The following is a 12150-nucleotide window of genomic DNA, read 5'->3' on the forward strand; positions in this document are numbered from 1 at the left end:
CCTTCTAATAACATAATTTATTCTTCTTTATGGCTGAATAAAACTCCACTGTGTATATATACCACATTTTCCTTTCCCATTCGTCTGTTGATGGAAACCTTGACAGATTCCTTAACTTTGCTGTTCTGAATTGTGCTGCTATACACATGATATGTGTGTGTGTCCCTAAAGTATCCTGACTTTAATTCTTTTTTTAAATTTTATTTTAAATTATTTATTTATCTTTTAATTTTTTACAGACTACATTTTGATTCATTGTGCACAAATGGGTACATAATTTTGTTTCTATGATTGTACACGATGTAGATTCATACCATTCGTGTAATCATACATGTATATAGGGTAATGATGTCTGTCTCATTCCACTATTTTTCATACCCCCCTCCCTCTCATTTCCTTCTACATAATCTAAAGTTCCTCCGTTTTTTTCTAACTCCCCACACCCCCACCCCCATTATATACCATTCTCCACTTAGGAAAAACATTCGGCCTTTGTTTTTTTGGGATTGACTTATTTCATTTAGCATGATATTCTCCATTTCCATCCATTTATTTGCAAATGCCATAATATTATTCTTATTTATGGCTGAATAATATTCTGGTATATATACCAGAGTTTCTTTATCCATTCATCTTTTGAAGGGCATCTAGGTTGGTTCCACAATCTAGCTATTGTAAACTGAGCTGCTATAAACATTGATGTGACTGTGACTTTAATTCCTTAAGGATAAATAACAAGGAGTGGTAGAGCTGGGTCACATGATGGGTCCATTCCTAATTTTTTTTTTTTTTTTTGGTACCAGGGATTGAAAACAGGGGCATTCTACCACTGAGCTACCGCCCCAGCCCTGTTTTGTATTTTATTTAGAGAAAGGGTTTCACTGAGTTACTTAGGGCCTCACTAAATTGCTGAGGCTGGCTTTGAACTCTCAATCCTCCTTCCTCAGCCTCCCACACTGTTGGGATTATAGGCGTGTAGGCATGTGCCACCATACCAGGCTCTGTTCCTAATCTTTTGAGGAAACTCAATACCAATCTCCATGGTGGCTACACTAATTTACATTCCCACCTACAGTCTCTAAGTACCCCCCCCATCCTACCAGTGTTGTTATTTGTATTCTTGATGATTGTTTTTCTAACTGGAGTAAGATGAGATTTCAGTATAGTTTTGATTTGCTAGAGATGTAACATTTCTTTCATGTCATAGTTGGCAATTTGTACCTCTTCTTTTGAGAAGTGCCTATTTACTTACCCATTTATTGAATGGTATATTTGGGGCTTTTTTGATATGAAGTCTTTTGAGTTCTTTATATATTTTAGATATCAATCCTCTGTCAGAAGAGTACCTGACAAAGATTTTCTTCATTCTGTATGCGTTTTCTTTGTGCTGTTGTTTCCTTTGCCATGTGGAAACTTTTTATTTTGATGCCATTCCCTTTTGTGATTCTTGCCTTTATTTCCCGAGCTACAGGAGTACTATTGAGAGAGCTGCCACCTCTGCCTACATATTGGAGTGTTGACCCTGTGCTCTTTTCTAGCAATTGTGAAGTTTCTGGTCTTTTCCCAAGGTCTTTGATCCATTTTGAGTTGATTTTTGTGCAGGGTGAGAGATATATATCTATTTTCCATCTTTAAGTAGGGTGTTGTGAGGCCTCCAGCTTTATTCTTTCTGTTCAGAATGGCTTTGGCTATTCTGGATCTTTTATTCTTCCATATAAATTCTAGAAATTTTTTTGTGTTTAGTTCTGAGAAGAATGTCATTGATATTTTGATGGGGATTGCATTGAATCTATATGCTACTTTTGGTAGTGTAACCAATTTTATTTTAATTAATTAATTAATTAATTTATTTATTTTTTTATTTGCTGTGCTGGGGATTGAACCCGGGACCTTGTGTTTGTGAGGCAAGCACTTTACCAACTGAGCTATATCCCCAGCCCAGTAGTATAGCCATCTTAACAATATGAATTATGCCTCACAAACATGAGAAATCTTTTCATCTTTTCGTGTCCTTTTTATTACTTTTTCAACATTTTGTAATTTCCCTTGCGCAGGTATTTCACCCCTTTGTTTAGATTTATTCCTAAGTATTTTTTTTTCTTTCTTAGCAGATTCATTATTGGTGTATAGAAGTTATTAATCTTTGTAAACTGATTTTGTAACCTACTGAATTATTGGCTGAATTTGTTTATCATTTTCTTGGAGTCTTCTAATAGAGATTTTAGGTTCTTCTAAGTCAAGTCTTGTAAATTTTTGTGGTTCCTTTTTTGTTGTTGTTTTTAACATAGACACAATGATGAAGAGATTAGTGACCTGAAAGATCAAGCAAAGCAATGTTATCAGAATGATCTGAAAAGGGCAAAGATGTGGAAAGTGTGAGGAAACCAGAAAAATAAATAATAGATTGAGAAGTTCCAATTTGTACTTAATAGGGATTCCATATAGAATGAAGAAGGTATAGGTTTGCAATAATTAAAAAATAATATAACAAAATTGTCCTAAGCAAAAAAAATATATATATATATATATATTTTTTTATGTATTTATATATATATATATATATTTTTTTTTTTTTTTAGTTAAAAAGACTTTCAACTTCCAAGCAGAAACAGTCACAACCTGGTAAATATATAAGACTTCAAAAATAAAGAGAAAATCACAAAGGAATCACAGACCTATAAAAAATGTTTTCTTGAGCTTCAAATAAATGGTTTTAGAATAAGGATACAGATGTATCACCTAAAAAACTGGGTTCTAGGAGACAATGGAAAATTTCTTCTTGGGTTCTGAGATTAAATTATTTTGGACCTACCCACCAAGTTTATCAATCATGTATAAGAGTAAAAGAAAAAACAATTGGGGGCATGAAAAGATACTGACAGATTAAAATTTACAGACTTTTTCTATAAGAATCACTAATGCACTACTCAAAGTAAAAAACAAGGTATAATGAAGAGAAAAACAGGATAAAAAATGTACTAAAGAAGAGCTGGGCACTGTGGCACACCCCGGTAATCTCAGGGGCTTGGGAGGCTGAGGCAGGAGGATGGCGAGTTCAAAGCCAGCCTCAGCAAAAGTGAGGCACTAAGCAACTCAGTGAGACCCTGTCTCTAAACAAGATACAAAATAGGGCTGGGGATGTGGCTCAGTGGTCGAGTGCCCCTGAGTTCAATTACCAGTAACAACAACAACAACAAAAAAAAAGTAGTAAAAAATAAATCTACTAAACTCTTGATTCAGTTTAAATGGTCACTTACTAATTGGTTAATTTAATGATCATTTATTCATTAAGTAAATAAAACATTAAAGGAAATTGTTTCTCTAGAAGTAGTCAGCTTTTTTAAAAAAAAATGCAAATAGAAACATGAATAAGAGACTACTATATTACATATTCTTTTAAACCAATACACTGATAAATCTAGAAATCCAAATTCCAGTGCCCTAGATTCTAGGTTACAGTGGGTTTGTAATCTTGTAATAAATTGCATCTTTATTTCTACTAGCCTCTAACTGAAATTTAGCATGACCTTCAATTATGAATGTAGGCAACAGACATAATGGTACTAACAACACCTATGACTTTCATCTGTAAAAAAAAATCACAGAAATTTTTGCATCACCTTTTAGTTGGTGCATATATGTGAACCTATCCCTATGGTAGTCATTAGATCAGTTCATAGATTTCATATGATCTTCAAGTGTCTGTCTAAAAATGCTCCTGCAAATGAGCTGACCACCTGCCAAGTCAATGTGCCTACTTAATGCTCTCACATTGGTGACCTGGCCACCTATGTTGCTCTGCCAAATTCTTATCTGTCTCTATTTGTCAACATTTAAAAAGGAAGTGAGTTTTTTCCTCACTACTTGTTAAACTTTCGCAAAACAAAACAGTTGCAAAGAGAAGTTTTAGGTCTCTGTGAGGTGGTATGGTATTTTATAACATAGATAACTTAGGAGCTAACAGTATAAGCCTTGCCAGTTCCAACAAATCACATGACTGAGATAACTGTTGAAGTATTATTTAAAATAGCTTCTTATTCACAGATCTTACAGGGACACAGGGCATCTGTGTTGCAAGTTCTATGGCAGTAGAGATTTTTTCTGTATCTGGCTTGCTCTTCGATTCACATTTATCCCATGTTGATAGGACATAAGGGCAATCACACAGAGTATATTGCACAAGCAGTTTTTGTGTATTTGAAAATCACTGAGTATATAGAGAAAAACATTATGAGAAAACAATACCATGATCAGAAAACAGACATTTGTACACAGAAAGCATAGAAAGATGCGTGAATCCATTCACAAGAATATTTTTAACAATGATTTTAAGAAAACGTCCATAGATTTCAATTGTGAAAGCATGCCCCCCCAACACACACATCTAGATGATCTAGATGAAATGGATGTTCTCTATGAGGAGAAAAATTAACAAAAACAACCCAGGAAGTGAGAGAAAACTGGGATAGATCAATAACTACAGGAAATAACTACAGGAGAGACTGAAGATTAATCCAAGAGTTACATACACATAGTCTCTCTCTCTCTCTCTCTCTCTCTCTCACACACACACACACACACACACCATTTCCCTTACCACCACCCTAAGACTTGTTCCAATTGCTTCCCCCAACCTTTCAAGGAACAGGTCATTTCTGATATTTAAATTCTTTGACTGCCTACAGAAAAGAAAACAAACAAAAGAATGTTCCTTAATTTATTCTACAAGTCAAACGGGCAAACCTTGATATCCAGACCAAGAAAAGCAGGTATACATAGGAAAATCATTATAGTAATAATATGTATAAATATGTACAAAATTCCTAAATAAAATAACAGCAAAGCAAATGAATTTTCCCAGTGTAACAAGAAAGAAGAAAGAAAAAGTAGACAACTGAGAAGGTATACAAATCAGTTTTTGGAAATTGAGGTTTCATTGTCCACTGAATTGGGAAGTACCATCAAGCTCAGAGAGAGAAAATTGAAGGAGACTAGGGGAAATTCAATTTTTGAGGGAGAATTTGGAAATAATTATGGCAGACATGAGGAGAGTAGTCCAGCCAGAGAGATTAGTAGGCTTGCCAGGTCATGTTGGGTGTCCGTTTGAGGTGGGGCATAGTTGCCCTATGGCATGATTTTCTTCCACAAAACTTGTCTGCTTGCTTACATGTCATTGCAAATAGGGACAAAAAAGAGAATGTGTCCAAGGAATGATAACTATTTTAAGTTGGAAAAGCAGAGAAGTGAAGAGCTGAGAAGAAATAGATCAATCATCTACAGATCCTGTTGTTGGGACAGAATGGTCAGGGTAGGAGTGATGGATAAGGAAGGATATTATGTATTTCTATCGTGGAATACTATGTAGCAATTTAAAGAATGCAGTGCTGATCTATATGCACCATAATGTAACACTTTCCAAATATACTGCTAAATTAAAAAAGAAGAGGGCAAGGGGACCATAATGGGGTACAGCTCAGTGGTAGAATATTTGCCTATCATGCACAAGGCCATGATTTAAATCACCAGCACTGGAGAAAAAAACAAAACAAAACAAAACCTTAGGTGTGTGTATGTGTGTGCATTTCACCAAATGATGCAATTTTAGGGGGGAAAGCTAATAATTTTCATTTTACTTTCCCATGGTTTGAAATTTCTATACCTGCAACACATTTTTATTTAAAAATATTTTTAAAAAACTATAACCATGTTGAGGGGAAAAAGTCATCAATAATTCTGTTATGTAGAGATACCACAGTTAACGATTCTATTTGTTTTCATCCAATATTTTTGATGCAGATTTTAAATATTTTACAAAAAGAATTCACATTGTGCATGCTGTTTTTAATCAGCTTTTCCCACCTTTTTCATTGCATTAAATATTTCTCTAGTACCCTTTTTAATGGCTGAACAGAGTCTGGTTGTTAAATACTTGTCTTATCCAGTTCTTATTTCTATCAAAAATATATCCACAAAAATCTTGTAGCTGTAATTTTGCAAACATCCATGAGTATTTTCTTAGTGTGAATCCCCTAAAGTAAAAATGCTGGTTTAAAGGTTTTATGGAAAAATCTGAGGCATTCAATAGCTATGGCCAAACTGTCTTCCAGATAGATTTTAAAAATTCACACCCTCACCAACAGCATATGACAGTACCTCTTTCCATACCATTTTGCCAACACTGAGGATGTGATTTTTAAATCTTTAAAATGTACTTTTTAGTATCAGGTCCCCAAAACCAGATCTATCGCGAAGTTAGGGATTTTGACTAAATTATATTTATGAACGCAAATACAGTAGCCATAATGAATGGAAAGCAATCAGTTTGCTTCTGTGGATGTAGAAATCAGGAAAATATTTGTGTGCCTATTAGTCTTTTCCCCTAAGTTTCTAGTCTTTGCCAATCAGTTACATTAAAAGATTAAGGATTCGTTTTTTGAGAGTCTGGTTCTAACGAACTCCAATGAGTAAAATTATTAAAATTTAAATATAAGTAAAAAATGCGCGTTGGACCTTTGTGCCATGGAAGAAGGTCAAGTTCAAGCTCCTTATTTAAAAAGACCTCTCCCTAAGAGATCACAAAAGGAAGCCTATTAACATTACATCTTTCCCCTTTTTTTTCCTCTTTGTTCATTTTAAAACACAGCTAATACTGACAAAGAGCTAATACTGACTTAAAGCAGAAAATAGTCATGGCTTATATCATGTTGATGTAGCATCAAAATTGATTGTGCTCCTGCTGAATTCACTAGACATGACTATTACTGGGAACCCTTGAGGAATTATCCATCTAAACAAAACCTAGCTGTTTTGATTTCTAAACAAGAGAGGAAAGGACCCATACAGCTATTGCCATCTTAGGGATTTTGTGTTTTTATTTTGAGATGAGAAATTCAGAGTTGGGTCTGGTTGGAGTTTGGGCACTCAATATTCTATTACCCCTATAAAGGCCAGTGATAACGTTTTCAAACAGGAACGTTGTTGAACTATAGCTGTTGCTATAGTTGTGCTGTACATGCACATAAAATGATAATCCACTGAGAAAAAGATGAAGATGATGGTGGCAAATGGTTTTATTGTGTAAACACAGCCAAACTCGTCACGTTCATTATAATGACAGTGTTAACTTTTATTGTTCACTCTCATGTAGAAATTTCAAAAATGCTACATGCTGAAAGAAGAGGAGCTGGGAGAGATCAAAGAGGATCAAAAACAATTGAAACCTCTGGTGTCTTAGCAGTTATCAAAGGAAATCACACGACTCTCAAGACATTCAATACTTATTTATTTCATTAAAACACATAGCTGAAGCAAGAGAGAGAAAGAGAGGGAGATACCACAGTAAAACGCTATTTTTTTGTTCTGCAGTTCCACCCAGGTTCTTTGCAGACGTGTAATGATGTGCCTATTTTATTTTAAAAAATTATTATTATTATGAAATCCTAAAACTAAACTTTTACTTTTTCCTACTACTTACCTGGGCACTGACCTTTTTTTTTTTTTCTTTCACTACTAAGCTTCAATTATAAAATATCCATTTTATCCATGTCTATTTCATGTTATTGCCAGCATGATCTTTTTTATAATCAGCTCCAACAAAAATTTTAAGTTCTTGGTTTCCATTGACTTAATACATTAGAGTAAGGAAGTGGTAGACAATGTGGAAATTTATAAAAATGATGTGCAGAAACCTGGTTACAAATTTCCTGGAACCTCTCAGCCACCTCAAGTATTTGAGTGTTAAGTTTGGGAGATGAAAAAGGAATTGCTCTTGAGTTCAACTCCCAAAGAGAGGGAGACTGCTATGTCTTTCCCCAAACTGATAAAGGGGTCTTCAATAGGACCTCTTAGGCTGCCCCTTGGCCTGGGACCCTTGCAGTTGGGGCATGCCAAAGATCTTTGCTTGACTCCTAGATGGGAAAGCCACAACAGTTTGAGCAGCACAATGGGAGGGGGCATTGTTGGTCTGGGAGGTAACTGAAAATTCTCAGACAACAGATAAAAGGTGCATGAATCCTGGCATTGAAGGGTCAGATGGGACTAACTCAAAATTCTTCCCAAGAGGACCTCAAAGGGAGTGTGTGTAGAGTGGATCACCAGAGAACCATGGCAGAGGAATTGTGACTGCCCAAGAAGACACTGCCACATCAAGGAAGATTCAGACAGAGAGACCCAGCAGAGGAATTGCTAAGTGATCTCCCACAGTGTCTGCAAGAGAAAGTGTTGACTTATCTGCCAGGCGTAGAGTGGGCATTATCATCTTAAAATGGTACCTGTAACATGGGTTTCCTTCTTCTCTTCTACCTCTCTATTCAAACCCTGGTGGGTCATAAATGGTCTTTAGAAAGTTGGGGAAAGTAGAGTGGGAAAGAAAGAAGATTTAACTTCAAACCTGGATACTCTAAATGATCTGGCTGGATACTCTTACTTATGAGATGAGATCATGGTTGTAAGTGACCAAAGTCCCAGGGACTGGGGAGATAGCTCAGTGGTAGAGCACATGCCTTGCATGTGCAAGTCTGAGTTCAGTCCCCAGTGCTGCAAAATGAAGAAGAAGGATGGGGGAAAAGGGTCAATGAACTCTCATTTTGAACCAGGACAAGAAAGGCTACTACCTGAGTATGTTTAAAGAGATTGTGGAGAATAAACATAAAGTTGTTTATATAACTATACCCCAGGAGTCCTAAATACTTCACTGATCTTTTGAATGAACTTTCTCAAAAATTGCCAATCATCTTTAAAGGCAATGGAATACAGTGAGAAAATAAATGGACGTATAAAATGAAATCTGAAATCCAATTCTGAATTCTCAAATAGCTGAGTGACCTTGACTAAGTCATTGAACCCCTTTGAATCTCAGTTTTTTGCATCTATGAAGTTAAAAGGTTAGGATAGTTAATATCTAAAATGTTTTCTTGTTTGTAATGCTATTTGTCTTGATTTGGGTTTCCCAGAAACAAAACCTCAGACTGGGATTCTAATGCAAACCTGGGAGATGATCCCAGGAAACCTAGTGGAAAAGACATATGAGACAGGAAAGAGAGTCTAAAGCATGTATTATCATGCCAGGTACCACTATGGGCAACAGGATCTCCATCTTAGTGGGGAATCCAGGGACACTCTGGAGAAAAGAACTGCCCAATAGAAACACCAAGACAAAGTGATAATTTAAAAATTTTTAGTAGCCAGGTTTTTAAAAAGTAGCAAAACAGGTAAAATTAATTTTAATGCTGTATTTCACTTAACCCCATTAAATCTAATCTTAACACATTTCAATGTGCAATCAATGCAAAAAAATACTTAGGATGTACTTAAAGTTTTTTTTAACTTAGTCTTTGAAAGCATGTGCATTTTAAACTTACAGTATACCTTCACTTGGACACTCAATTTTCATCTTGATTTGTATTTAGATTTCCTCCCATTTACAGTTGAAAAAGTATATTTACACAGCCAAGTTTTTTTCCCCCGAACATACTTAAATGTTTTCCAGCAACTGAAATGAATATCACTTTTAAATTTTAAATTGATTAACATCAAATAAAATTAAAAATTCCCTTCTGCAGTCGCACCTGTCACATTCTACATGCTTAGTCGCCTCATGTGGCTAAGTGGCTAGTGTTTGGGGCAGCTCAGATGTAGAATGGACTTCAGAGTTATTTCACCTGAGAGGCAAAGGACCCGGGGCACTTACCCACTTCATGGCCATCACTGGATAATGGCTGTCTCTGGAGCCGTTGACAGTTGTGCACGTGACCGAGCTTGCTTATCACCAGAACAAAGCTTCCTGCAGATGGGTGCAGGTGTTCACAGTGAGAAGCCTTATGCACATAGAGGTGAATGCCAGGGGATGTGGGCACAGCCTAGACAGTGTCTGCAGTACTATCTGACCTCCATTTTGTCATACATTATCATTTTTAGCATGTCTCTTCTCCCTGACAAATTGTTTTGTTTTGTTTTGTTTCACGTGTCTTCCACTGACAATGCGGCTTTTCTGTGTGCCAGAGGCCCTACGTTACCTAGCACAGTTGGCTAGAGTGGTAGCAAATTCCCTTACAACTTATGTCCACTAATTCAGGCAGAGTGCCACCTTTGGGGACCATGGTATTTATTATGTGGCCAACCCTGCTCTAGTCTTTAGAACCAAATCTGGTTTTAGGTAGAAAGAGCTAAGCTCCAACTTAATACTAGGACTTGACATTTAAATTTCTCTACACCTGGCTGACTCAGAGTTTGATCCTCAGGTTCTTATACTCAGGAGATCGTTTCAAACTTCTACCACAGTTTGTCTGAATCTCTGATCTCTTCCTGGAGCCTCAGTATTTTTTACTAAAGTGTATTTCCTAATCACAGGCAGAATGCAGTCCAGTCAGCCGACTTCTTTGGTAACTGTCTTTTACCTGCTTGCCCTAGGGGCATCCAAATGGCTATGGCTGTGTACCCCCACCCCCACATACACATTTTATTTCTCAGTGCTCTTGGTCTCAGCTGCCCTCTGCTTTAGCGGTTGTGTGAGGCTAAACTCTTGGAATGCCATGTCTGCCAGACAAATTTTCTATCTTCTCTGCCCTGGCTTGAGCCACCTAAGTGGGATGATCTTATTCCAGGTCTCAGCCTCTGCAGCCCTATCCCACGCCACTGCACTTAACCAAGCCATATAACACCAGAGCCCCAAAATAGGAGAGCATCTGCCTTCAAGCCCAAATTAATGCATATAAGCTATTATTATTCCCCTTTCTTTCTAATTCATTCTGCACTATGAAGTCAGATTCATTTCTTAAAATCTTATACTTGACATGTCAAAATTTGCTAAAGAAATAATTCATAACTGTCCTAGATGGAGTGAGGTGCCAGGGAGACAAAAGAAGTATATGATAATGTTCCTGGCTTCAAGTACTTTTCAAGTGAATTTGAGAGGCAAGATTCATATGCATGATAGAGTTAGCAAATAGTGTAGAACAAAGATTTAGATTGGCAGATTTCATCTGCAAAGGTCCATTAGTAAATAGCAAATATTTTAGTTATTGTAAGGTATACATTCTCTGTTGTGTCAACCTAGTTCTTCTGTAGTATAGACCAGCTATAGGCAATGCAAAATTGAATGGGCATGGTTGTTTTTCAATAAAACTTTACTGGACACTGGGGTGGGGAGCACTAAAATTTGAATTTTATCTAATGTAAACGTGCTATAAATATTATTCTTCTTTTCATTTTTTTTCAACGATTTAAAAATGTAAACACCATTCCTATCTTGTGGACAAAAAACAGGGAGTGGGTCAGGATTTTTTGGGCTTTCACTTCCCCAACTTTTGGTGTAGCATAGTAGGTGGGTTCAAATCCAAAGATACAGAAGTATGTAAGGAAGAAAGAGGTATCATCAAGTTCCCTTCGTAGAAAAGTTAAAACTTAGAGTGAATCTAGAAGATGGTCAAAAATTTGGTAGATGAAGCTAGGCATGGCGGTGCATACCTGTAATCACAGCAACTCTGGAGGTTGAGGCAGGAGGATTCCAAGTTCAAAGTCAGCCTCAGCAACTAAGTGAGGGCCTAAAAAACTTAGCAAGACCCTGTCTCAAAAGAAAAATTTAAAAAAAAAAATTGAACTGGGGAGGTGACTCAGTTTAGATACTCCTGGGTTCAATCCCTGATACAAAAAAAAAAAAAAAAAAAAGAATTTGAATGACGAAAGGAAGACAAGATATGTCTGGTCCTCATTAGCACAATCCAAGCAATGAGTGGAATGTGGTAGTTACCAGTGATGAGATGGCACAGAACAGAACATCGGCCCTTATTACCCATCAGTTGTTGCTGATATACAATGGCTATACAAATAGATAAAATGTCAGCATTGCTTCTTCCTTCTATTCCATCCTTGGAGAACTGCTTCTAGAAAAATACTGAACCCTCTTCTAGCCTCCATGATTCTTAAGCTCTCTCAAAATTAGCTTCTCCATACTTCTTTGGTCTTTCTTCTGGATGATTTCCTCAGATCTGTCTTCTAGTATCTAATTCTCTTTCTCAATAATATAGATTCTACTTTATAATACTTCCACTAATACTTCAATACACATCTGTATATTAATTCTAAAATTTCAATTTCCCAGATCTTATTTTTCTAATTTCATAACCACCTTTTCTCAAAAAACACTTCAAAATA

The sequence above is a fragment of the Sciurus carolinensis genome, chromosome 17 (assembly GCF_902686445.1).
Source record: "Sciurus carolinensis chromosome 17, mSciCar1.2, whole genome shotgun sequence".
NCBI classification, from domain to species: domain Eukaryota; kingdom Metazoa; phylum Chordata; class Mammalia; order Rodentia; family Sciuridae; genus Sciurus; species Sciurus carolinensis.